The 26650-nt window shown below is 44.7% G+C and overlaps 1 long non-coding RNA gene across 1 annotated transcript in view; it reads right to left on the bottom strand.

Annotated features, from left to right (window-relative positions):
• Window positions 1-2433: 2433 nt before the first annotated feature.
• Window positions 2434-26650, bottom strand: part of LOC148542701 (uncharacterized) — a 38000-nt gene continuing 13783 nt past the window's right edge. The window contains exons 2-4 of the long non-coding RNA XR_015877700.1: window positions 11159-11354; window positions 6199-6279; window positions 2434-5194 (exon numbers count right to left, since the gene is read on the bottom strand). This is a non-coding gene — a long non-coding RNA (uncharacterized LOC148542701). The remainder of the gene's footprint in view (window positions 5195-6198; window positions 6280-11158; window positions 11355-26650) is intronic.

Raw genomic sequence — 26650 nt, 5'->3', positions numbered from 1 at the left:
AGCCATAGTTCCCGGCTGTTTTCTAAATATGGAAATAAATGTGCTTAATACTTTTCATACAAATGGTGGTGTGCTGATCTCCTGTTGTAAGGGGGTGGGTGTGTGTGTGTTTAAATTAATGGTAACTGTCAGAGTGTGCTGGTGCTTGTAGTGCCTACATCTTGAACGCTTTGGGTTACCTCCTACTATTACATTTGCTTACATTCAAAAACCCATGAATATATAACCCACTATGGTCAGGGCCACATTAACAATGGGGCGGATGGGAGTAAAGCTCCAGAAATAGGTCCTTCATCATGATAGCATGATGACGACCAGCCGCCCAGCTGGCCATATGGTCGGCCAAAAATATTAAAATTGCATTTCTATTTTCCTCACAAAATGATGCAATGTTTCTACTTTTCCATACTTAAGGAGACATTGGGGCTAATAATATAGGGGGTGTACGTGCTCAAATGGCCAGCCATCCAGCCCACTCCGTACTTTATGATATTTTATATTGTTTATTTTTACAAAGCAAATAGTAATTACATTATCCTTTTGACTGACTATATATTCCAAGCGTTGCTATATTCTTTTTGTGTCACCTATAACTGGATAATTGGCCATTTGCTTCCAAATGCCAGAAAACTAATGAAAATGGTTGTTTTACATGCTTGATTTAACCAACTTGTCTGAACGAACATTTTTGTAAATTTTCCGGCATTTGGGAGCAAACGGTAAATTGTTGTTTGTTCCCATACATTTCCAGATTTCTTTTCTAATCAGAAAGATGTGTGGCCAGCTTAAAAGTCTGAGTTAACTTAGAGTGAGCTATCTTGATTTGTCTATACTCTAGAGCAGAAACTATTTGCAACTGTTGTGCTGCGGCATACTACGGTTGTGAAGTGTGCCGCGCAGGTCAGAGACGCCAGTCACATTACAGTACTGCGGATTGACCTCCATCGACATGGCGTGACATTTTTTTTTTTCTGTGGGGAGCAATGTGGCATGGTTGTTTTTTTTCTGTGGGGAGCAATGTGGCATACTTGTTTATTTTCTGTGGGGAGCAATGTGGCATGGTTTATTTTTTTCCTATGGGGAGCAATGTATCATAGGTGTTTTTTTTGTGGGGAGCAATGTGGCATGGTTGTTTCTTATTTCTGTGGGGAGCAATGTGGCATAGTTGTTTTTTTCTGTGGGGAGCAATGTGGCATAGTTGTTTATTATCTGTGGGGAGCAATGTGGCATGGTTGTTTTTTTTCCTATGGGGAGCGATGTGGCATAGTTGTTTTTTTTCTGTGGGGAGCAATGTGGCATAGTTGTTTTTTTCTGTGGGGAGCAATGTGGCATAGTTGTTTATTTTCTGTGGGGAGCAATGTGTTATGGTTGTTTATTTTCTGTGGGGAGCAATGTGGCATACTTGTTTATTTTCTGTGGGGAGCAATGAGGCATACTTGTTTATTTTCTGTGGGGAGCAATGTGGCATGGTTGTTTATTTTCTGTGGGGAGCAATGTGGCATGGTTGTTTTTTTTCCTATGGGGAGCAATGTGGCATAGTTGTTTTTTTTCTGTGGGAAGCAATGTGGCATAGTTGTTTTTTTCTGTGTGGAGCAATGTGGCATAGTTGTTTATTTTCTGTGGGGAGCAATGTGGCATGGTTGTTTTTTTTTCCTATGGGGAGCAATGTGGTGTTGAAGCTGGATTATTGGCTGAGACAAGATCAGTTTGCGACACCATCAGTTTGCGACTGGCTGCAAAACGCCATCTTGCAAATGAGATTGCAAGACGCCATTTTGCGAATGGCCGCCTAAGCGCCATTTTAGATAAACTCACACTTTATTAGATGTGGCGATATTACTATTAGCATCATGTGATTGCATCTGTGACCATCGCCATAAGTTACGGCGATTCACCAAAAGCCCATTTCACGACTTTACGTAGTTTGGGTGCTCTGGATAAAGTGTATATTATTATAATTCCCCTAAAGGATATATTTCAGAAATGGCTGTACAGTATGTCAAAATTGGATTGCATTAGCTAAACAGAGCAAATGGCCACGTGACTACTAGTTTGTGAAGACAAGCTTCATGGACATAACGTCTGCTCTCACTCCAATACAGCAAGAGGGTCGTTTGTAGCACCTTACATTATCAGGCTTCCTACAATAAAATACCTTCAAAGCCAAGATTGTTATCTGAGGTTTGGGTCTTGTAGCTATGCTAATTTGCATTTACACAAGAACCTGGGAGAACAAAGGACTGTACTTTTGAGCCTGGGAAGGGTGGGAGCTGCTGAGAGAGGGGGGCGTGTGGAACTATAATGCTCAGCATTCCACACTGCTAGGTGTTCACTTAGTTTAAGTGAGATTTAAGTGCACCATTTCTCATACACACCAATCACATATTAGCGAATGCATAAGATCCTGTATGAAAACGCTGTTTATTAGCTTCATGCGCACGCATCGGCCCCAAGTTAACTAGCGTCTTTACATCACACCCCGCATACTTACACATTACATATTCACATAAAAGGTTTAATAAGCTTTAAGGTATAAGATTCAAGTATGCACATTTACTATAATTGCTATGAAATAAAGGTTATTTCGTAACTAAGGTTTTATACATGATAAGCAAGCCATGTTTGGAATTGTACTGATGCGTACTCTTTCAACAGTATTCCGGTACTATCGGTGTGGAGATCGCATCATGCATTCTCAACTTATGGACCGCAGAGACTTCAAGCAACAAAATGTACATAATATGAACAACTGTTAGGATGTTGCATGAGGCAGGAAACCAGAGACCCCCAGTTGTTAGAGGCTGGGTTGTGTCTATTTGAATCAACCTGTTAAATGCCTTGTAACATATGCCCTCTCCTTTAGGACCAATGGTATTAGCAACAAACTTCTCTATTGTGTTGTTTATTTCTGGGGGTATAAATATGTGTGCTGACCCTGGGTTCTTAGTCTTTGTGCTGAATGCTGATTGACGAGGGGTTTCTTGCTGATGCCTAACATCTGGACCAGAGAGCGCTGCGTATGTATAATTGTACTTGGGTCTGTATAATCTCTTTGCGCTAAGATTATATGAGGATCATAGCGTGTAACTGCTGTACTTTTACTTGAATAATACTTTGTGCTTTGGAACCACAGATTATAGGTCTGGAGTCTTTATTTACTGTATGCTGCGTACGCAAATTAGCGTCATCCTTAGAGGTTTATAGGTAGGATATTAGAAGGTATAGGCAGGGGTATATAGAGGTGCAAAGGCAGTATTTTTAGTGGCCTAGTTGTTTTTTATTTCTGTGGGGAGCAATGTGGCATAGTTGTTTTTTTCTGTGGGGAGCAATGTGGCATAGTTGTTTTTTTTCTTGTGGGGCCAATATGTTATATATTTGTTCCTGTTGGGGACCTATGTGTGTGTTATTAAATCATGGCTCCAAACCAACATCTCATTTGTGCTCTTTGAAAAACTAGTAAAACTATTTTTCCCATAAATCACCATGATACAGAAACATTTCTGTATAAAGGCAGCATTCCCATAAACGTGTATTCCAGTCATATTATAAAACTGGACTCACACATGCTCAGTCCAGCTTATCGACGAGAGCACCTGGCATTATGAATTACGGGATCTTTGGCTGGTCTGGGCTCCATAACAATTACACCTGCTATTATAGTTAAGCCCCTGCTTGTTGCATATAAATTAAGATTTTTTTATTTATATAAATGTCAATGTCTGTTGTTTTCCCACTATGACTCATTGCTTGCAATTAATAATGTTCTATCTATTTTAAGTGTACTCTGCACATCAGTGACAGATCAATGATGGGGAGGTACACGTGGAGATGGGTTTGAGTGCTGGGAGCCTGTCTCACCCCCGACTCACTGTAAATCTCCCACAACTACACAAAGCTTCAGTGTCCACTGATTCTCCTACCTATTCACTGTGTCTTCTCTTGCTTTTGCTGACTGAGCTCCTATCTCCAAACACTGCAGTACACTTCCTGGTCACATGACTCATCCAAGGTGTCCATCAGTGCTCATGGCACGCCCCCTATACTCAAAGGCATGCCTCTATTAGCTCTTTCTCTGTGCAGCTTACTGCTCATGGTGAGGCCCCTCCCCTAGCTCTGCAAGCAGTGTCTGACTATATAGAAGCGAGGCTGGGGAGTTGCTACCTCATCTCTCGTCTCCCTGCAGTCCCAGGGAGCTCCACAAAGCAGGTGAGTGTTAACTATAAAAATGATTACAATTAACAAAGAAATGTATAAGTTATAAATTTATTCTTTGTATTATTCTAATCATTTTTATATCAAATCTCAGGAGTATGACAGTGAAGGCTCTGCCTCCCCTGTCTGCACGTCCCTGCTGCACGCTATCAGTTGACACTCAAACTGAGTGAGGATAGGCATTGATGTTGGGTAATAGAGCTGTCAACTTCCAATTCATCCCAAATGTGTTCAATGAGGCAGAGGTGATGGCTTTGTGCAGGCAGTCAGGTTCCCTGCAGTTCCACAGGGTTTATTTTCAATTTGTGCATGCCTAAACACAGTGGTAGGGTAGGCAACAGGCGGCATGCGGCCCTTCAAGTCTTCTTTTGCAGCCCCAGCTCCCTTCTGCTCTGTTTTCATATTGTCCAATGCTTGTTTAAAATGCCTACTGATATATTTGCTACACAGATGTATCTCTTTCAATGAATAAATATATTCATTTAACTTGCTACTGAGAGTTAAGGTCCTTTAGAAGGTTAAGGGGGCTGCCCAAAGCGCGATCCAAAGTTTATCAATTTGCACATTTGATAGTGTATGGTATGAATATGCTGCAAATTACAAATCCTACACAAGCACAGCATAGTCCAGCAATATCTTCAACAAATTACTTTATGTATTGGTCACACTAGCAATTTATAGTTTGTGTCATGTCATTCCATAGCTGTATTCCAATCTAGAGTGCTCATATTGTCCTGTCTTCTTTGGTGTTATGAATAGCCTGAGTACAGTTATTCTTCTTTCTTATTTACAGGAAGCTTTATTAAAGCACTATGAAGATCCCAGAAGATTGGACATTGGGTTACATGTTCTGGAGAAGAGGGAATTAGGTAAATGTAATCCATACACCAGTGGTACCCAAACTTTTTTGAACCACGGCGCCCTAGAGTATCAGCATTGTTTGCACGGCACCCCTAAGCCAAACGTTTGTTGTTGAGAAATTCTGAAAAAAAGTAGTAAAGTAGTAAAGTTAAGTAAATTGTGCTTACCTGTCATCCTTAGGTTTGGTTATGTGGTGATGGACAGGTTTGCATTTTTATTTGTCCAAATATTTATATTACATTCCCCATAAATAATTTGATTTTGTGCTGGACCACCAACCTGAGGCACCCTGCAAATGTCCCGAGGCACCTCAGGGTGCCACAGCGCACAGTTTGGGAACCACTGACATACACCCTCCCATTAATGTATCAATGCCTCTTGTTTCTATCACTAGTGCTTATTAATGTTTTAACATACTTACATTTTTCTTGCATTCTGCTATTCCAAAATGCAACTGAGAAAGAAAAATATACACCCCAACACAAAAGAACAATAATTGCATAAGTAATAAAAATACAGTAATGAATGGCCTTGATTGCACTAGTCCAGTGGTTCTCAACCTGGGATACTATTATCCCAAGGGGTACTCGTTGTAACTTTCAGGGGTACTTGAAACATTTTCTGTAATGACAAGGTGGGGCCGGGCATCCAGATGATAATTAGACATATAGGGAAAGGAGTGTCCAAGGGATCTTTTGCCCCATGCATCACAGTAGGAGCCTTACAACAAAAGTCTTTCCCTGTATCCCTATGAAAGAAAGTATATGTGATTTATAATTTTATTGTCAATTGTAAAATAAATTAATAAATTGTAATAAATGAGAAATATAACTAAAACTCTTTCTATTCTTGTGTCATTTTAAAAAAAAAATATATATATATATATTGTTGCTTATAGCACACTTATCGCTTTTATATATAGCGGTGAATAAACAACTGATGTAATTGCAATTATATGCGATACAAATGTATTGCTTTGCAAATGTTTTATGTACAAAGAAAATGGACTGCGATGGCAAACACAGGGGGAAAATGATTGTGAATCACAGCACCAGACCAACTGTACTACAGTAAATGTGTCATGTTGTTTAGGATAAACCAACTTTACTGGCTTTCATTTCTTACCATTTTGCTGATATATTATGATTGCAAACGGCACCTCTGATACCTCTCTGATTTCATGCTCACGTTCTGGTAACATCTTCCCTGGAAACAGAGCAAAGGCGATACTAGATACTAAGGGCACACTCAAGTATGATACAGCTTTGACCAGAAACAGCGATTTTATTTATTGTTCATCTATATTGTCACAGTAGTTTAATTAAAGAAAAAAATAGAAATAAATGACATAGATTGACCACTTCAGTATCAAAGTATTGATATATATACACGCGATGCCCCAAGTAATTTATTTCTATACTAATAAACAATTGTTTTAATTGCTACCAACCTCCTATACAGGAGACGTTTGTGATGACATTGTTGAACAGTCAGCATCCCCCCATCACCCCTGGCAAAGTATGGGACTGACACCCCCTCATGTCAGTCCAGGCTTCCCTCTGTCACTCCAGGCATCTTCTGTGTTACTCCAGGCCCCCTTGTATCTCCTAGGCTCTGCCTGTGTCTCTTCACACCTCCTGTGTCTCTCCAGGCTCCCTCTGTGTCACTCCAGGCCTTCCCTGTGTCACTCCAGGCCTCCCCCTGTGGCACTCCAGGACCCCTCTGTGTCATTCCCGGCCTCTTCTGTGGCTCTCTAGGTACCCCCGTTGTCATTCCAGACCAACCATGTGTCACTCCAGGTCCTCCATGTCACCCCTCTGTGTCATTCCAGGAACCCCATGTCACCCCTCTGTTTCTCTCCAGGCTCTTCCCATTGGAAGCACTATCTGCTGATTGCAGTCCAGCATGTGATTAGCAAATAGTGCTTCCAATGGGAAGCCACTGCAATCACTGGGGGCAGCAGATTTTTACTGGGGAGTGCTGCAGCCCCTAGGTAAAATCCGCCACTGATGATAACATTGTCTAGTAGTCCCTTTTATGGCTTACATCCTTATCTTTCTTTTATCTGTAACTTTCAATACCTTTATGCATTTATTTTGTCTACCATGTACATCCTTGTTTTATGTATAGTAATCTTGGAGCCATTTCAGCATCTCAACATTATCAACTGGTTTCAGAACAACATTATTTAAAAAAGAAAAATGTGTAATATTGTACATGTGTAAAAAAAACCTTCTTTATTGGAAATTCAGTTGTATTATTTTGGTAGTAGCTTTGAAAAGTGCACAAACGTACTGGATTTTGCATTTTGCAATTTTGCTGTGTCCAATTGTACATAGCAAATATACAAAGAAACTAGTAGAGTAAGTTTGTTTATACACTTTGTGAAAGTATAATAAATGATTTACAGACACATAAATTACTTTATTACAAGCATGTTAACAAAACTGCAATTTTAAGACAAAAAAAAAAGAGTTTGTATATCTGTATATGTACATGTAGGCATCCTTCCATGTGTTATGTGAAGACTGCTGACACTATAGGACATTAGAAATAAAATTCTGGATCGCAACAACCATCGTATACAGGGTTGGACTGGGCCACAGGGGTACAGGGGAAATCCCCGGTGGGCCCCACTGCCTGTGAGCCCATCCCCTTTCTCTAGGTGTCAGGTTCCAGACCTCAAATTATAGATTCTAATAGACGGCCAATTACCTAGAGGAGCATAACCACTGATCAACATGGGGGCTTGGCTCCCTTCTATAGAAACTACTGTACACCAAGATTTGCCTAATGGTTAGCCAAGTGTCTGTGGTGGCTGGCATGGGCCCCTACCAATGCATTTTCCCAGTGGGCCCTTCATGCCCCAGTCCGACACTGATCATATAGCGTACACCCCCAAACCCACGCACTTCATTACCATCAGGAAAATCATGCACAATGTCGAGTCGCTGGGTCGGAATATCGTTGAGGTGTGTACCCAGCTTTAGACAGTGGTTCTCAACTTCAACCCTCAAGTACCCCCAACAGGTCAGGTTTTGAGGATTTCTATTTTGTCAAAGAAGTGGGATAACTACTAACCCAGCAAAATAGATTAACTCACCTGTACATGATTAATGAAATCCACAGAACATGACCTGTTAGTGGTACTTGATTGGAGTTACGAACAACTGGTCCAATGCTGGGCATACTCTATACAATTATCTGTCAGATATCTGTCCAATCTTGCTGGTTGGAATGAAAACCTGGCACACTGCCTGAAAAAACCCGGATGGCTACCGCCCGATTCATGCCTGGCCGGTCAAAACCGCCAAATTTGAAACTGGCCTATCTGTGTCACCCCTGTCTGTCTGCCCCTCCCTTTCAGAATGTAAGCTCTCACGAGCAGGGCCCTCTTCCCTCATGTGCTTCTCCTTCCCTTACTCATACGATCATCTACTCCAAACTCCCCACAAGGTCACTTAACACTTGGTTGCTGACCTCCTGCTGCTTTATTGAGTGTAATGATCCCTATTGCAGCAATGTGTATAAACCATGTTCTTATACTGTATTGTTTTGTTCTGTATGTCGCTGGTTTTGTGGTTGCTCATTTGCTTATGTACTTTGTGAGGCGCTGCGGAACCCTTGTGGCGTCATATAAATAAAGGATAATAATTTATTATGGCTATTTAACAATAGTGCTCTGCTGGCACAGCGGCTCCAAAAAAAAGATACTTTACTATGACTTTACTGCTGACTCTGATATTTGTACATTAGGTATTTCTAAACAGGCATGATGCTTAGATCATGCAGAAACTGTCATTGCCACCTGATTTTTTTAAACAAATTACCTTAATAAATAGGCCCATCAGTGTCTCTAGCTGAGGGACCTTTTCATCAAGCTGAATAGGTCTGTTATACATGTGTAAACAATAGTTTCCACATTGTTTTTATAAACAGACCTATTCAGCATTGCTGCAGCAGTGGAGATATCACTGATATCTCCTAAGCAGCACAGCACAGTCCTGATGTGGCACACCAACGCCATACACTAGTATGGGGACCTATATTCATCAAACTTAGCGGCAACTGATGCCAGCTTCAGATAGGAAGGAGCGCTGGCTTGTCTTTCGGATCCCTCCGCCCCTCTCTGTGTACATGTGGACTCAGGGTCTCATTCAGCAGCTGAACGCAAATTCCCAATAATCGGGAAACTGCGCAGACACAAGACCTATAGTGCACATGTGTAGTACAGGTCCTGCGTGATTGCACGTAGAGCAGCAGCAGACTGTCAGCAATTGACAGTCTGCTGCCATTTGGGGATGGGGGAGGGCGTGGCAGCCTATGTTTCCCAAAACAGAGGCGTGTCGCGCGTTGGGGAGGGAGGGAAGAGGCCATGATTTCGGTCGGCTGACAGAGATTTCCTGGCCTCTTTCCCTCATCTGTGATGGCCGGTCTGTGTGACCACATGATGGCCAGAGATCACGCAGATGATCCGATGCTGTGTCCATGGATGCAGGTCAGATAATTAATGCTGTCAGGAGGCATGACGCCTTCTGCTGCATTACCATAATTGCTCAGGTCACACATGAGCAGTAACTGTCCGGTTCAAACTCTGCAGTATAAACTTTCATGATTACTAATTAGTAGTGAAAGTAGCATTAATAGGGCACATGGAGACAGCTGCTTTTCATAGCAGTTGTTCCCGCACTGGAGCAATACTGAATTTCTCCAGTAGTTTGGTATCCGCCATCGCAACTCGCTGCAAATGGGATATCTAATTAACGGGTGACAGTATGGGCACAATGATAAATACTGTAAGCCCTAAAGTACAAATATTTTGATGAGCGATGAACATTTGTTTTAGGTTTCCATGCAAGTACAATATATTTACTGGCCTTGCAATGTGGATCTGGTCAAAATGAACACAGCAATAGGGAAAACCGCAAAAGTAGCATGAGGTCAGTGAAACAGTTAAATTCAGCACTAGAGGTTGAATGTGAGAGGACAGGAGGGATTAGGAAGGTGCAGCACAGGGAACATTGTAATACAGAGAGGAGGAGGAGTGCAAAGGCAGATAATACCATAATAAAGCAGAATAAGCAACATGGTTGGTGTAACTAAAGACTTTATTAAAAGTATTTACTGTACACATGAAATGCAAATGTACATGTAAGTATGTTACAGGTGTGTTCTGCACTGTGCATCCTGACTAGCTACACCTCACTGCAGACATGCAGCATGTGTCTCTAAATGCATCTGTGCACATAGGAATCCCTAAATGTATTGTAAAGTGCCAAATTAGCATAATGAATCACATACGTTTTACACAATAAGCCTTATACTGTAGGTCCTCCAATCTCACTGTCTTGATAAGACCAATTTCAACATATTGTCTTGAATGAAAAAGACCTAGATAATAAATATACACAGACTGGTGTTGATGAAAGTATAACAACAGCATTTGAATTTCACCAGAAATTCCCAAACGTGCTCCTCAAGGCACCCTGACAGTTCAGGTTTAGAGATATCCATGGTTGAGCACAGGTGGTTAAATCAAATTGAGTTACTAACTAATCCACCTGTGGTCAAGCATGGATATCCTTAAAACCTGGACTGTTAGGGTGCCTTGAAGATGGAATTTGGGAACCTCTGAATTACATATTCGGTTTATACATTAGCGAAGATCAGCAGTCACATATAAACTGAGCTTGAACCAAATTAAACAGTGCTGTGTACACATGCTATTCTATGATATTCACCACTTCCACTGCATACAAAGATAAACCCCACTTAACTACACATATACTTCCCTGGATACTAATTATTTAGAGTGGAAAACATTTCCTGTATATGGATTTAGTCCTCATATGCTGTCTGTCACATACTGTAGTGTATATAGGTCTGTGCACGCAGTGCTGTGATGTGTACACTACTTCAGTCATACTATACACACTGTCCTCCACATAGGCAGTCTTTATATAATGATTAAAGATACTTCACTCCTTTACTATGGTCTCTTCTCTGACAGACCCCCACCCTTCCTCTATAGTCTTTCATCTGATATTTTAATGTTCTGAAAACACATATTGCCTCCTTCCCTTACCTCTCTGCCTTCCTTCTCCTCTTGTAATTCTTCTTGTTGGTGGCTCCTTGTCTATCTCTCCTGCTTCTGCTCTTCCTGACCATAACCGTTCCAACACCTTCCCTTTTTCTGCTGTGATTTCTCTCTTTTGTTGGTTATGTAGGCACTGCTCCCCCCCCCCTCTATTTTTGGGGGGAGGGTGTAGAGTTGCAAAGGTCTGAGATATATAAGAGAAAAATAGGAGAACATTTATACATCTACTATTAGATGTACTCTGTTTGGGCAAGGAATATGTAATATACATCGTTATGTCAAATCTGTGATTCTATATAGTGAACAATCATTTAATACTCCACAAGTCCTAAAATTTAGTTTGTTGTTATTTATTCAACAACTATTAAGCCACCATGAAATAGCCATATGTGACAAAGTATACACCCATGATTGAGTATCTTGTAGAACCATCTTAAGCAGTACTAAAGTTATTAGTCTCTTACATCATATTTAAGAAATTGTGGGCCACTCCCCCATACAACACTGTACTCAACACATGTATCTTCCACACGTGGGCACCCACATGGTCCTGAAAGCACCCATTCTCCATGCCCTTGTGAACTTCTGGCTCCAGCGATGCTGCGGCCTACTAACCAGTGACCTGTTACCAGTTCGAGACTCAGCCCATTCCGTTCCATCGGGTGCTAGGGGACGTCCACTAATGGCTGAGGAAGGTTAAATGGTCACTCCTCCTGAGAGTAACATCACCTGTGAAAGCTTGCAGCTCACCTTGCCCCCAGCTTCACACCCATGTTCCTGGCCTGCTAATACTTGAGGACCTAGGCCCCGTGATCACCTCCTGCTGTTCATATTGTAGAGTCTCTGACCTATGTGTCTTGGTGTTGTGTGCTGCATTGTGACTCATTTCAGCTGGAAGTGAGTAAAATGCTGAGGTGGTTCCAGCTGCCCCATTGGTAACCCTGGCATTCCATTCATCTCCATGGTCCATTTATAATTTGGACTTTACATCTTATCAGGAGTTGCTCAGGCCACGTTCTTGAGAATGCCTACACTCCATCTCCATCCCTACTCGAGCATGAATCCATCCAGGTCTCTGCATCTTGTGGACCCTTGCACCACAGTTGTAACTACCAAGCTTATTGTTCCACTTGCTCCTATGGTCCCCGCTTATCCCATCCCTTTAGAATTTAAGCTCTCATGGCCAGAGTCCTTTACCCTATGTCTAATGTCTGTCCACTCTTTGTCTTCCTCCCATGTACCTGTCATGTCCTATGCTGAATTGTGTCTGTACTCTGTATACAATCTGATCTAATCCTGTAGTTGTTTTATTACTGTTTGTTCCCAAGTGTAAAGCGCAACAGAATATGCTGTTGCTACAAAGTAACTGTTAATAATAAAATGAATGTAATGTTCATGCTTATCTCTTATGTCTTATGCTGAATTCTTCTGTTTGCCATGCAATTTGGTCAAAATTGCATTCATTCATTTTTATTGTACTGGCCTGTATGTATTTTTGCAGATCTTGAATCATACTTGCCTACTCTCCAGGAACAGCAGAGAGGTTCCTGAAAATCGGGTGGCCCATATTAAGCAGCCGCCCACTTACCAAGCAAATTTAGACAGACCAGGGGAGGCAATGACACGATTTGCACTGAATCTCGTCATGGTAGCCCCCTGCTTTACAATACCGGTGTTCTCTGCGCTGCATAGTGGGGGAGGGGACAAGATCTGGCCACCATGCCTTCTGCACTGCCCACATATACCGCTGCCACGCCCATTGCAATGCTGACCTGGCTGCCCCCTCACGGAGGGGGAAGACAGAAAGTCGGCAAGTATGTCTTGAATGTATGTGTTGCGATTTGGTTATCAATTGCATTGCATCCATGCATACTTTATTCTGCTCAAACTGTTTCTCAGTATTTCATTTCTGTATTACTGGTTACAGCGCTGCGGAATATGTGGAGCCTTACAGATATACTTTGCTGATGATGCAGCTTTGTAAACCTGAGCCGTGTTGCAATGTCTGTTTTGTAATCTATTTAGTTTTAGAGTTGCTCTCTCTCCTGACTATATTTACATGAAAGACATAAGTGTTCAATCTCAAAATAGTTTTCTTTATTGATATTTTCAACTACAGAGCGACACAAAACCATAAAATGTGAAAAAAGGATAAGAGGAACTGGCACAATGGTACAGCGTGAACACTTCCTGTGCTGATTGAGGGCTGTAGAAGTCTGGATGTAGCTGCCGGGGGTGTGGTATAAGAGATAGGCAGTAATTAGATAGACAATGTCTACGTAGACACCAGATGTTAGACAGACAATAGGTCGACAGGAACAAAAGGTCGACACACTAAAGTTCGACATGTAAGAAGGGCGATGGGTACAAATGGTCAACAGGGTCAAAATGTCGACATGAAAATAGTCACCATTTGATTTTTTTAGTTTTTTAACTCTAATATTCACCCTAACCCTCCCTACTGGTGCCTAACCCTAAGCATCTGGATAAATGCCTAGCCCTAACCTTGTTAGTAAGTGCCTAACCCTAACCCTCCAGCAAGTACCTAACCCTAACCCTCCAGCAAGTACCTAACCCTAACAAAAACAATAACATCATGTGGCAACCATTTTTTGTCGATCATTTTCATGTCAACATTTTGACCCTGACGACCATTTGTACCGTCGACCATTTGCACCTTTAGTGTGTCGACCTTTTGTTCCTGTCGACCTATCGACTATCTAACATCTGGTGTCTATCTAGACATTGCCTATCTAATTACTGTCTTTCTACAGTTCGGAAACGCTGCCGGGACGCTCGCTCCTGTGAATATTGCAAACTGCCTTCATGTTCTTCATTTGTAAATAATCTATTACACTATAAAATGATGGATCTCGCACCGTTTAGAAACAGACATATAATTATTTCCACAACAGGTGAGCAGAAACCATTGCTTCTCTGATTGCAGATGTCTTTACACCATAGCGTGAAATGCTCCAAGCTGCATAGCCAAAGCTTCTGCTTTTATATGGTCACTTCATGATGACCAAAGTACATTTGATCAGTAGCACCCGGGTCATATTAACGTTATTGAAATGGAATCACTTTCATGTCTGGCTTCTTCAGATTTTTTTTGTTAAACAGTGATAAAGTAAAGTATAATGTGGGTTATTTGTCATATAAGATTAGATTTATTAGGATTTAATGTGGATTAGATTATTATTGTACTATGTAAGGCGCTGCGGAACACTTGTGGCGCCATATAAATAAAGGATAATAATAATAATAATTATTAATAATGTCTTTCTTTATGAAAACATAAATTTGAAAGAAGGTAGGTGTACTTTTCACATTATATGAAGCAGCAAGCAGAGTTGCAGGAAATGAGAGACAGTGGTGGTACAGTGTATATAGAAAAGGGACTGGGGGACCTATTCATCAAATGAAAGTTTGAAAGCCCATTACTTGTACACTGTAACCTTTTACAGTAATTGACCCACACTCCCAAGGAATAGGTTCATAATGCCTCAGCCAACTAAGAAATTCTCTTGTGCTCTAAAACCTACTTCTACAGAACCATCTTCGACAGGATGATCGGGCGGGACCTAGGAATACTCCCCCTCCCTGCAGCCATCTGCAGTAAATCTGCTGACATGCATAGACGGGGGAGGGGAGAGGCACACAACATTATCAGGGTGCTGTATTGTGGCTGCTGTGTACATTACATCCCTGTTTACAGTATACTATAGCATATGTCCTGTTCTAGCCCCTACACATGCAAAGGTATTCTTTTACAGTATAACTACATTATTCATAATAATGGGGGAGATGTACTAAGCCTTGGAGAGTGATAAAGTGGATGGAGATAAAGTACCTGCCAATCAGCACCTAAAGGTGTGCACACACTAGATGATATTTTACACGATTCGTCCGAATGACGCATCGGTACGACAAATTGTGTAAAATATGTACAAATCGTGAGTGTCCGCTCATGATCACGATGCCGATGCTCGTACCCGCTGGTCGTACATCGCATTTTCAGATCTTGCCAACTGCAGGTAAGATTTGCCAATCTCATACACGATTTTGTGCAGATAGACAGATTTTATGCAACATAGATCTTTAGTCAGATTGGACACTTTTTAGCACCATATCGTGTCCTGGAGAGCCGGGGAGCTGCTGGGGAGAGTTCAAGGGAAATAGCTCACGATATCGCATCATGAGCACATCGTCTAGTGTGTAGGCACCTTAACTGTCATTTTTCAATCACAGCATGTAAAGTGACAGTTAGGACCTAATTGGCTGGTAGTTTATCTCTGTCCACTTTATCAATCTCCAAGGCTTAGTATATCTCCCCCAATATATCACATATAGGGATTTCAATCCTGAAATCATTGTATAATCTCGGGATTACCTGGATCCCATCTCAAGATCCCCGGATTAATCCCAGTATTGTAATTAAAGGGGTAAATACAGCATTGCATTTTAATTTGACATTACAAAATAGTAATGTGTGTTGTTTTTTTTTGGTTAGTGGTTTGTACTACTGTTTTTCCCAGTGCTACCTACAACTTCTCCTCCCTTGTGTCTTTCTTCCTCCCGTCCTGCCTGCTATAACTGTTCCCCTGATACATTGTCTGATCCTCGCCCAGGCACAGTGGAAGAGCTGGATTACATGATGCGGTTCTCAGTTACTGATAGACTTCTGTGCGATGATGTTATCAGTGACAGTGAGGGCTGCATCACATGCACTGATAAGGTACTCCCTCTTTTCTACTGGTGACGGTTGGCAGAGAACCGGACATCGAGCCTGCCAACGGGAAAAGGAGCTGCCTTATTCATCTCTGCTCACGGCCATTAGGCCTAGTCCCCAGTGTGCTTGAAATCCAGAAATACAGAGGTTTAAGGTATAGAATCCTGGTTATTGCAGGGAATTGGAATCCATAATCACATGTAAGCCCTCTACATGCAGACCCCTAATTCGGTATCATGTACAGCTACCATTTGAATAGACCTCCCAACTTAGGTGAGGCACTCCCAACTTGAAGACTCTATTCCACGATCCTGATCGGCACAGCTTTGTCAATCTGGCCAGAAATTTGGGAGGTATATTTGGGTCACTAGTTGCAAGAAAATAGGAAGGGAACTCCGAGCGCTAAACCCTTAGGTGTGTAGGCAGTTTGCTAACAGTTGTTATGCAGAAGTGTATCAGGCAATGTTCAGCCCCGTGGCTGGTGTTAATGCTCAATGAAGTTAGATTCAGAACCATGCATGGTGAGGAAAATTTGCACTACTATTACAAGCAAGTATAAGGATAAACAATTCAAGAAAAAGGGACACCAATCAATATTGTTGATTACTTTGATATGTCTGTACTATGTGTTTCTTTGTGTTGTGATATTTTAGTTTCCTTATACTTGCATTATTTACGAATACAATTTTACTTCACCTCACATGGTTTCTCTTTCATCCACTAGGGGACACTGGAGGTGCTTACGCTGGGGTATAGAGGCGTGGATAACAGGAGCTGGCACTTTAAATAATTTAGAAGTGTGAAGCTCCTCCCTCTCTATGCCCCATGTGCCCCCAGTTTAGAAAATGTGCCCTTTGGAGCTGGTCACAATCTGCTGTGATCCAGCAATACATTTATTATTTTTTATAGGTTTTTTTTATTTTTTATTTTATACATCTTTTACATACTGTAGGTACCCTTCGTCACCTCTTCAAAGGTGGGGTCCGGGTACCTGGCACCCTGTCTTATTAGAAGCAGGAAGGAGTGCACAGTGCTTACATTAAAAGCACTGACAGCTCCTTATTGCCACAGCACAGGAAGAAGTGCTGAAGCCGATTGCAGAGAGAGACCTCAGCGGGGACACGCAGTGAGTATCAGCGCTGCACATCCCCCGGCTCCCGCCCCCGCTACCCAGCGCTATCTCTGCACTTAGTAAGAAGTGCCTGCGCTGGGTTAGGATAGAAAGCGCTACAGCGCGGCTTCCTGCTTCTCCATCTCCCCACTGACAGCCACCTTTGAAGCCCTCGAGGCAGAAAAGGGGGCGGAGCTTAGGCAGCGCGGGCTCTCTCCTCTAAGCGGAAAGCGGCTGTGTAAAACAGCGTGGCTGCCGTTTGTTATTTCTAATGCTGCATCTCTCCTTCAAACAGGAAGTGTGCAGTTTTTTAACAGGATCCTTGGCAAAGAATTACACAGAAGGCTGACCTGACTGCATCCCTGGTACAGAGGCTGTGAGTATCACTGGGGTGTAAGCAGGGATTCTGATCTGTGGGAAGGGAGTGGGGTGTACTCCTCCTCTATGTCCCAAACCAGCCTTCTGTTTATTCTGTTATTCTGTCTATACTCTGTCCTTCTGTGTGGAGTGGGTATCCATGTCAAACAGCACTAAAGCTTCTCAAAAAATGTTTGTCTGTTCAAAGTGTAACAACAAACTAACCAAGCCGCATGCCGCTGGGTCCACGTTATGTGATGTTTGTATAGCAATAGATCCATCTATGGCTATTACTGCCTCACCTGCGCCTTCATGGGCCGCTGACATGGTAGGAGTTATGTCAGACTTAGCGTCAGAGTTAGCTGAGGCACGTAAGTCTCAACCTCCCTGGGTGGTGGGGCTAACCAAGTCTCTAGACACCTTGGTACAGATTATGGGTACAGCGGCATCTGCACCCTCCACTTCCTGCCAGAGACCGACACAAAAGAGTACTCTGATGACTGTTCTCCAGTCAGAGGAGTCGGACGAAGAATTTTTCGCTATGGAGGATACCGAAGAAGGGGAATTGGAGGAAGCTTTACAGGACGATACCCCTCAGGAATTAGAGTCCACCTCTCCCGGGGTGGAAACTCTAATTTTGGCGGTCAGAAGGACCCTGAATTTACCTGAGGATATAATTCCTGCACCACAGGAGCTTGAATTATTTCAAGAACAACCTAAGAGCTCTGCGGTTTTTCCGTTCTCACAGCAACTTCAGCAACAGCTCTCGGTGGCCTGGAAACAGCCGGATAAGCGGTTCCAGATTCCGCGACGGTTTTCGTCTAGCTACCCTTTTCCATCATCCATGATGGAGAAGTGGGAAACACCTCCTCCAGTAGATGCGTCTGTCTCCCGTCTCTCAAAGAAAACAGCACTCCCAGTACCAGGAGCTACAGTACTAAAAGATCCATCGGATCGTAAGTTGGAGACAACGCTAAGATCTATTTATACTGCAATGGGTACTCAACTTAGGCCCACCCTGGTTAATGCTTGGGTTAACAAAGCGGTGGTTTGCTGGGCTGACCAGTTGGTTACAGGTTTGGACTCTGGTACTTCCAGAGCAGAGGGCCTGATTCAGAGCCGGACGCTCAAGACCATCGCGACCATCGGGCTTGCGACGGAGACCTTGTGGTAGGGTCTCGCTGCTGCAAGCCCTGGAGTGATTTTGGCTCTATCAGAGCCAAAATCACTCCCACTGACATCACTACTGATGTCAGTGGGGCCGGCTTCAGACGGTAGGCGTTCCCATGGGAACGCCTCCGTCTGGCAGCAAAGCCCGCGGCACGCCCACCAAAGGGGGCGTGCTATCAATCAACATCGACAGCACGCCCCCTTTGGTGCGAGACCCAGAGCGACAGCTTGGCTGTCGCTGTCCGGGTCTCGCGCATGTGCATGACGGAGCTCCCTCCGTCGTGCGCATGCGCATTTGGGTAACATCGACCCGCTTGCGAGTGTCCTGCGCTCGCGAGCGGGTCTGAATGAGACCCAGAGTTACATCTGCTAGCAGAACACATACGTGAGTCTGCAGTTTACATGGGAGAAGCTTCTAAAGATATTAGTCAGATTAGTGCTCGCATATCTGCTTTGGAGATTTCGGTCCGCAGAGCCCTCTGGCTGCGCGCTTGGCAAGCGGACGCAGAATCCAAGCGTGCTGTGGAGGGTTTACCATTCAATGGCGATATGCTGTTTGGCCCGGAATTAGACAAATGGATATCCCAGGCCACGGGGGGTAAGTCTTCCTTCCTCCCGTCAACTACACCGGCTCCCAGAAAAGCTTACACAGGACCTTCGTTTCATTCCTTTCGTGCGCCACATTCCTTTCGTGGTAGAGCCAGAGGGGCTCCCTCCCAAGCAAGAGGCGGCAGAGGTAAAGGCCGCCCACACACGGTTGCACGCAGACAGGAGCCTAAGCCAGCTGAAAAACAGGTGGCATGACGGTCTTCCGTCCCACCTGGGACCACCTACAGTGGGTGCCCGGCTGCAAGGATTTCAACATGTTTGGAACCAGACGTCTCCGGAACCGTGGATCCGCAGACTAATTTCCCTGGGGTACTGAATAGACTTCGAGGCCCCCCCTCTGCCTCGGTTCTTCACTACAAGTCTGCCACTACCTGCAGACAAGGCCAGAGTTCTACAGGAGGCTATCCAGTCTCTAGTAGTATCATCTGTGCTCGTTCCGGTTCCAGAACATCAACGAGGTATGGGGTTCTACTCAAACCTGTTTGTAGTACCCAAACTGGATGGATCGGTCAGGCCCATCTTGAACCTCAAGTCATTGCTGTATTTGAAGATGTATCGATTCAAAATGGAGTCTCTGCAGTCCGTTATTGCGAGCTTGGAACCAGGAGAGTTCCTATTATCCCTGGATATCAAGGATGCCTATCTCCACGTTCCCATCTTGGAACCACACCAAGCCTTTCTGCATTTCGCCATATTGAAGGATCATTATCAGTTTCGGGCATTGCCGTTCGGGTTATCCTCGGCTCCCCGCATCTTCACCAAACTCATGTCAGTCATGATTGCTCTCCTTCGGTCATCGGGAGTGAACATAATCCCTTATTTGGATGACCTGTTACTCAAGGCGCAATCGGTATCTCTTCTTACAAGTCATGCCCTACTGACATACCAGACTGTAACCCAACATGGTTGGATAATCAACTTCAAGAAATCAAATCTCAATCCGTCCCAGAAGCTCCTGTTTCTGGGCATGATCTTAGATATGGCATCACAGAGGATCTTTCTTCCACTAGACAAAGCCCGGGATATCCAGTTGTTAGTTCAGCTGGTCCTCAGGCCAAAGAAGGTGTCCCTCCTTCTTTGTCTGTGTCTCCTGGGGAAGATGGTAGCTGCTTTCGAGGCACTACAGTTTGGCCGATTCCACTCCTGGGTGTTTCAGCTGGACCTATTGACACAGGGGTCAGGGTCTCATATGCTTCTACATCGACAGACCCGTCTGAGCCCAACTACCAGAGTGGCCCTACTCTGGTGGACACAATCCAACAATCTTTTAGCGGGCCGGAGATTCGGGGTGTGGGACTCGATCATCGTAACAACGGATGCCAGCCTTCGAGGATGGGGAGCAGTGGTCCTCGATTATCACTTTCAGGGTCGATGGTCCCCTCTAGAACAAAAGTGGCCCATAAATGTATTGGAACTCAGAGCAATTTACAATGCTCTGATAGAAGCAACAGAGTGTCACGCCTGAGACTGGGCTAGGAGACCTAGAGGGCCTAAGTTGTGGGAGGAAGCGGAGACGAGGGGCCTGGATATATGTTCTCCTCATCCACAGGTCTTGAGTGTTGGCGAGACCTGGGCAAAGGTGCGGAATATAACCCACAGGATGGTGTTCGCCAGTGACCCCCCCCCCCAATTGAGATTTGGGCTTAGCTGCACCCCGTGAGCAGGTCGCGGTCCTTTGACCAGGTACCCAAGCCCTGCAGGAATAGAGACACAACACCCGTGGCCCTGAGAGGTAATGCCTAGATAGGCACTGACAATACCCTAAACATACAATAACTATATCTTGACACGTAGATCAAATAACAATAAGAAGTTCAGATGGAGACTCACGGTTACTTGAGAAATCACCAGAGAAATAAGGCACACAGGTAGGGATGGTGTACACTGCTGCACGGATATTCACCAGAGACGGGAGGCACACAGGTAGCGATGGAATACACTGCTGCATGGATGTTACAGAGGCGGGAGGCACACAGGTGGAGATGGTATACACTGCGGCACGGATATTCACCAGAGACGGGAGGCACACAGGTAGAGATGGTATACACTGCTGCACGGATATGACAGAAACGGGAGGCACACAGGTGGAGATGATTTACACTGCTGCACGGATATTCACCAGAGATGGGAGGCACACAGGTAGAGATGGTATACACTGCTGCACGGATGTTACTAGAGACGGAAGGCACACAGGTAGAGATGATAACACTGCTGCTACAAGGAGGGTTAGGAACTAGGACCGGGAACTCACTAAAGTACGCTAGGAGACAACCGTTGTTCAGGCAACTTCCTGTAACCTGTGGAACAGTTATATACCCAGGGGAACCCTTTGATAGATGCACAGTGTCAGCTGATCACTCACCTATCCTGGGAAGAAGATACTGTCACATGGGCCGACTGTCATGGCGGCGCCCATGTCCGGAATTGCGATGCCAGACACCAGCCCACCAGGAAGCCACTGCATGCGGGGAGAATACTCAGCTTCTCCCCCGCCGCCGCGCTAGCTGCCCGACCACCCAGGATGACAGGGGAAGCCGGCAGCGCGGTAAGCGGGAGCCGATCCCCGGCTGAGCCCTGACACAGAGTTTCTAAGGAATCGTCCGGTAAGAGTTCAGTCCGACAACGCGACGGTCGTCGCGTACATCAACCGCCAAGGAGGGACTCGGAGTCGCATGGCCATGCGAGAAGTAACTCAGGTCCTCAGGTGGGCCGAGAGCCAGTCAGTAATCCTGTCGGCGGTATTCATCCCGGGTGTGGACAACTGGGAAGCAGATTACCTAAGCCGCCAGGATATGCATCCCGGGGAATGGAAGCTTCATCCAGACGTGTTCAACATGCTGATATGTCGATGGGGATGTCCTCAGGTGGACCTCATGGCATCACAATTGAATCGTCAGCTCCCGGTATACATGTCAAGAACTCGAGATCTGCAGGCAGTGGCAGTAGACGCTCTGACAGTTCCGTGGAACTACGACTTAGTTTACCTCTTTCCTCCGATTCCACTTCTTCCTCGACTACTAAAAAGAATAAAACATGAGTCAGCCTCTGTCATTCTCGTGGCTCCGAACTGGCCTTGGAGAAGTTGGTTCGCGGACCTTCGGTCCCTATTGGCAGATGATCCGTGGCCCCTTCCTCTGTGCCCGGATCTGCTACAGCAGGGTCCTTTCATACACCCCAACCTAGCGCAACTGCGTTTAACGGGGTGGCCCTTGAAACCGATATCCTAAGACGCAGAGGAATCCCAGACTCTGTCATTCCCACCATGCTACGCGCCAGGAAACCAGTTTCGGCTGCGCATTATCATCATGTTGGTGTTCTTATATCTCGTGGTGTTCCAGTCAGGATCTTCCATCTAGGACTTTTCGGTTGTCCCGGTTTCTGCTTTTTCTTCAGACTGGTCTGGATTCTGGCCTTCGTCTTGGAACTTTAAAGGTGCAGGTTTCTGCCCTTTCCATTTTCTTTCAACAGAAATTGGCTCTCATTCCTGAGGTGCAGACGTTTCTTCAGGGGGTCTTGCGTGTGCAGCCTCCTTTTGTACCTCCGATAGCTCCCTGGGACTTGAACTTAGTGCTTTTGTTTCTTCAGTCGTCCATGTTTGAACCTTTGGAAGAGGTTGATATTAAGTATTTGTCTTGGAAAACGATCCTCCTCCTGGCTCTAGCTTCGGCTCGTAGAGTTTCGGAATTGAGTGCTCTGTCCTATAAGCCACCTTACCTTGTGTTTCATGCTGATAGGGCGGAACTCTGGACGGTAGCCACCTTCCTTCCCAAGGTAGTGTCGGCTTTTCATATTAATCAGCCTATTGTAGTACCGTCTTTGGTGGAGGACTTTGGTGGTTCTTCTACCTTGGATGTGGTTAGAGCTCTCCGCATCTATGTTGACAGGACTGCTTCCCTCTGTAAGTCTGAGTCGCTTTTTGTCCTCTATGATGCGGTTCGGAGGGGTTGGCCAGCGTCTAAGCAGACTGTGGCACGTTGGATTCGGCTGACTATTCATCAGGCTTATGTTGGTGCCGACCGCTGGCCTCCTTCGTCCATTTCGGCTCATTCCACACGTTCAGTGGGTGCGTCATGGGCGGCCGGTAGAGGAGCCTCCATGTCACAATTGTGCCGTGCGGCCACTTGGTCTTCAGTTCACACGTTTGTCAAGTTTTACAAATTTGATACGTTTGCTACTTCGGCATCCCGTTTTCTGCAGGTGCCGCAGAGCGCTCCCGCCCGTGGGGAAAACTTTGGGACGTCCCCAGCGTAAGCACCTCCAGTGTCCCCTAGTGGATGAAAGAGAAAATGGGATTTTGGAACCTACCAGTAAATCCTTTTCTCTGATTCCACAGGGGACACTGGACGCCCACCTCTGCGCTCTTAGCCTGCCTCTTTGGTTTGTTACATATGTCGTATGTTTTGATTGTGTGTTCTCTCCCTTTTACTCCGCTTGTTCTCCATCTCCTCTCGGTCTCCATTTTCTAAACTGGGGGCTGATGGGGCATAGAGGGGGAGGAGCTTCACACTTCTAAATTATTTAAAGTGCCGGCTCCAGTTATCCACGCCTCTATACCCCAGCGTAAGCACCTCCAGTGTCCCCTGTGGAATCAGAGAAAAGGATTTACCGGTAGGTACCAAAATCCCATTTTTGCATGCGATCTAACTGCATTAGCACCAACCTGGGGGCTCAAAATTCCATCAAACTTTTTACTGGCTATCAGCTGTTAGCATAGCTCGTCACCTGCATAACTCAGAACTTAGCACTACTTACCATTTTCTTGATACTACTCTACCAATGGGCCTGACACCATCTTATAGAGGGCTAATTGTCCAAGCACACCTAAGCCCTAGGTCTCAGAGCATAGGGCACCCTATTTTGCATACTATGGGGTGAATGTAATAGGTCCTGTATTTTTTATCGACTTTTGAGCCACCAAAAATCTCAGAGACATCCAGCAATTTACCTCTCAAAGTCGCCAAAGGTAATAGAAGGCGATGAAAATCGATAATAAATTAATTAAATAATTATGGCCCATCAAGATATTTATTATTTTTAGGATCTTTAATTGAGCATTAAGTGGTGGCAGCAACGCTGGTGCAAGGTTTCACGGCGCCCTAGGCATAGGTTCACAATGCCGCCCCTGTTTTCCCCCAAACACTCCGCCCAGCTAACACACACATACACAGCGCCCTAATAATATTCACAGGACTGAATTAAAGGGATGATTCCCCCTGCAGTTCCCCCAGTAGTAAGGGCCCCTGTAGTGCCCCCAGTTGTAATGCCCTTGTAGTGCCCCCGTAGTATTGCTCTCTGCAGTGCCCCCTGTAGTAATGCCCTTGTAGTGCCCCCAATAGTAATGCTCCCTACAGTGCCCCCAGTAGTAATGCCCTTGTAGTGCCCCCAATAGTAATACTCCCTGCAGTGCCCCCAGTAGTAATGCTCCCTGCAGTGCTCCCAGTAGTAATGCTCCCTGCAGTGCCCCCAGTAGTAATGCCCTTATAGTGCCCCCAGTAGTAATGCTCCCTGCAATGCCCTCAGTAGTAATGCTCCCTGCAGTGCCCCCAGTAGTAATGCCCTTATAGTGCCCCCAGTAGTAATGCTCCCTGCAGTGCCCCAGTAGTAATGCTCCTAATAGTGCCCCCATATGATGCCCACAGTAGTAAGGCCCCTGTAGTAAGCCTCCCCCCGCGCATACACATACACACACACAAAAAAAATATATATATACTTACCTTAAACCCTGCTCCAGTGCCTGCTGCCATCTGTCCCCGGCGCCCGCTCCTTGGAACTATGGAAGTGACGTCATGACGTCACTCCCATAGTGCACTGTGGGACCCGGAAGCCGGAGCTCAGGAGTGAGGTCCATCCTTCGGCTGCCGTTAGCACCGGGGGGCAGGGGAGAGAAGGAGCCGGACGCCCGCTGGTAACACAATCTCAGCGGGCACCCGGCAAATGGAGGGTGCAGGGGGTGCGATCGCTGGGCCGCCGGGCCCCATAGCTACCGCACCCCCTGCACCCTCGGTAGTTAGGCGCCCCTAGGTAGCTGCCTAAGCTTGCCTAGTGGTAGCGCCGCCCTGGGTGGCAGAGTAATACATGTTTAATGTGGACCTTTATTATGTACTGACCAGACAGGTAGCATAAAATGCAATCCCGACGGCCAGGGCTTATTGTACAAGTTTTTGGTGCAGTTCCAGTGAGTTTACAAGTCACAGGCTTTTACATCTGACGACTTGTATGTTAAGCATTCTACAATCGGGAGGACGATTTGCATCCAGATGCGATTGATTCTGTCAGATTTCTGGTCCTAGTCTCATTTCTATTACATACGGCAAATTGAAAGTCACCAGAAACTAACCAGTTTTTAAAAAAATCAGAGGCTATTACATTCCCACCTTATCCTGTTCAATGCTGCTATGCAATGTATGCCTACTTGCTTTCAGATGGTTCAATGTACATAAACTTTGTTTAAGGCACATTATTAAAAATATAGTGTAAAATTACCTTCAGGCTGTGTTTATAAGGTGTATATGAAACATAAATGAATTTCGTGTATGTAAACAAACTTTGTTTGTTACACAAAATTATGAAAAATATTGTATAAAATGACCTTCAGGCTGTGTGTATAAGGTCTATATAACACATAAATGCATTCTGTGTTTAGATTTGGGTCCCATTCCCAAGATATTCCATTATGGTATGCAATTATTCCAAAATACGGAATATTCCCATATCCAAAATACTTCTGGTCTCAAGCATTTCGGATATGGGGAGACTCAACCTGCACCTTACTGTATATGCATATTTTGTTCAATGAAGCCACTTGGCTGAAATTTAAATGTTTCAAGGACACATTTAGTTTCTGTATTAAAATGTTTATATATTTTTTTTTCTTATGGGTCTTTGATTCCACACTTTTTTTTCTTCTGTGAATGGTCTCTCTGTGTTCATTCTTCCAATGAGAAATCCATGAGAAAGAGTACATATGTTGTCATCCTGTTTATGATTCCAATGAACACTTTTTTTGCTTGTAAATCATGTACAGTACAAATACCTGCAGACATAATCAAATTGTTACACACTGTATGCTTTTGTTTAATGCAATTTTGCAGCACACTCTTTGGGCTCTTTTTAACAAGAGATAACCCTTTTAGCACGCGTTTAAGGGGTTATGGGCCTGATTCAGGTTGATTCGCAAGGCTGCGTTCACACAAAGCTGGCCGATGTTTGCATTCTGCGCATGAATCGCAGTCCGCGAACCGACCGCTGCGATCTGGAATCGATCGCAGTAAGCACGCAGTCCCATTACACATAGATTGACAAGAAGTGACCGTTTGGGGGTGGAGGGGGGTGGTCGGGTGAATGCAGGCGTGCCTGTGCGTGAACGCGTTACAGGGGCATGCATAATTAAACCCCTGCGATTGTATACGTAGCCAGAGATCTAGTTGGCGACAGGAAGTTTAGCAGGTTGTGCGGCAGGTCATGGTCAACCACAACATATGGGTTCGATGTTACTCAATGT

Source organism: Taudactylus pleione, unplaced genomic scaffold (assembly GCF_031769625.1).
Source record: "Taudactylus pleione unplaced genomic scaffold, aTauple2 ptg000010l, whole genome shotgun sequence".
Lineage (NCBI taxonomy): Eukaryota > Metazoa > Chordata > Amphibia > Anura > Myobatrachidae > Taudactylus > Taudactylus pleione.
Note: the sequence above shows the minus strand (reverse complement) of the source record. Positions and strands in the feature narration are given on the sequence as shown.